Raw genomic sequence first — 2,420 nt, 5'->3', positions numbered from 1 at the left:
GGGCCCCTGTCCTGGACAGCAAACACTCCTGGGGCTACCACTTCATAGCCCAGAAATTTAAAAAAACAAGCCCCTTTCAGGACCTCCAAAGACTAGGATAACAGAGTGAACCTCACTTGCTCCAAACCCCCCCTCTGACCCTGAAAACATAGTAACTCTTGCCCCAGGGCAAAACCCTTACAGTAAAGGCTTGGGATTCCCAGAGGAAGGGCGTGGCTAGGGCCCTGCCTCAAAATGGGTAGAAACCAGACTACAAAGACAAAGACTCTGGAGTCCTACTATCCTCAGAGGGAGGAACCAACCCCAGAGGGAGACAATGTGGACTCCACATCCAAAGCTGAAACATCTACAGGGAATGGGTCCCAAGCACAGAAGGCTCTTCTAGATGAGATCAAAAGGAACTTTGAAAACCAAATGAGAGAGATAGAAGACAAAATGAATAATTCTCTCAAAACCAAAATAGCAGAATTAGAAAAATGTTATAATGAAGAAAACATCTCTCTAAAAAGAAAAGTGTATGATATGGAAAAGGAGTTCCAAAAATTAACCAAGGAAAATGATTTGCTAAAAATTAGAATCAACCAAAATGAAACAAATAACTCTATGAGGAACCAAGAATCAGTGAAACAAAACAACAAGAATGAAAAATTAGAAAAAGAGGTAAAATACCTCAAAGAAAAGATAACTGACCTGGAAAACAGATCCAGGAGAGGTAATCTGAGAATCATAGGCCTACCAGAAAATCATGATGAAAAAATGAGGCTGGACAACATTCTCCAAGAGCTCCTTAAGGAAAACTACCCTGAGATACTAGAACCTGAGGGTAAAATAGAAATCTAGAGAATCCACTGGACACCTGCTGAAAGAGATCCCAAACTGAAAAAGTCCTCGAAATGGTGGCCAAACTCCAGAACTACCAGATAAAAGAGAAAATACTTCAAGCGGCCAGAAAGAAAAAATTCAAATATCGAGGGTCCACAGTGAGGATGGCACAGGATTTGGCAGCCTCTACACTGAAAGATCGGAGGCAGTGGAATACAATTTTCCGGAAGGCAAAAGAGCTCAGGTTACAACCAAGGATCACATACTCAGCGAGACTGAGCATATTCTTCCAGGCAAAGAGATGGTCATTCAACGATATAACAGAGTTCCAGACCTTCCTGATAAAAAAGCCAGAACTCAATGGAAAATTCAACTTCCAATTACGAGATGCAACAGTGATGTAGAAAGGTAAACAAGCAAAACACACACACACACACACACACACCCTGCTATTTGATAAGAGCAAACTGGTTATAGACAAGTAGAGGGTATGAGTATAAAATACACAAAATGACAATTTAAAAAAATCTTATTAAGGGCTGCAAAGGGACTGCAATGTAAGAAAGGGAATGAATGAGTGGAAAAGGGTAAATTATGCCACACATAGAGGCATAAAAACTGTATAGCAGAGGAAAAGAAGGGAGGGAGATGGGAATCATATGAGCTTTTCCCTCACTGGTTCTGGTGCAAGGAGGGAATAACAACCAGTTAAGCATAGGACTCTATGGACAAGAAACACAAAAAGTATCATTTCAGAGGGAAAGAGGGGAGGGAGAGGAACTTCAAATGAGATTTGTTCCAGTCACTCTTGGTGCGAAGAAGAAATAACATACTTCATTAAGTATAAAAATATCCTACAGGCAGTAGGAGGGGGAAAGGGCTATGAAAGGGGGGGGTAGTTAGTAGGAAGGGAAGAAGTAAGGGGAAAGGGGAGGAAAACGGAGGGGAGCTGATAAGGGAATACTGAGGGAGGCGGTGGTCAAAAGGAAAACTATTAAGGGGGAGGAAGGGAGAAGGGGGGGAAATATGAACATTAACAGGGAAGGGAATAGGATGGAGGGAAAGAAACAGATAACAATTGTAACTGTAAATGTGAATGGAAAGAACTCTCCTATAAAACGGAGACGGATAGCAGAATGGATTAGAAATCATAATCCTACAATATGCTGTTTACAAGAAACACATCTGAAACAGAGGGATACACACAAGGCAAAGGTAAAAGGCTGGAGAAAATATATCATGCCTCAGCTAAAGTTAAAAAAGCAGGGGTAGCAATCCTTATCTCAGATAAAGCAAAAGCAAAAATTGACCTAATTAAAAGAGATAAGGAAGGAAACTATATCCTGTTAAAAGGCACCATGGAGAATGAAGCACTATCATTACTTAACAAATATGCACCAAGTGGTATAGCATCCAAATTCCTAGAGGAGAAGGTAAAGGAATTAGAAGAAGAAATAGATAGCAAAACTATACTAGTGGGAGACCTTAATCTCCCCCTCTCTGAACTAGATAAATCTAACCTCAAAATAAACAAGAAAGAAGTTAAGGAGGTAAACAGGATTTTAGAGAGGATAGGTATGATAGATCTCTGGAGAAAA

The sequence above is a fragment of the Petaurus breviceps genome, unplaced genomic scaffold, assembly GCF_028583685.1.
Source record: "Petaurus breviceps papuanus isolate PSGF00001 unplaced genomic scaffold, PetGlider_PUasm1.0 88982, whole genome shotgun sequence".
Taxonomy (NCBI): Eukaryota; Metazoa; Chordata; class Mammalia; order Diprotodontia; family Petauridae; genus Petaurus; species Petaurus breviceps.
This window is presented reverse-complemented; position numbering follows the sequence as displayed.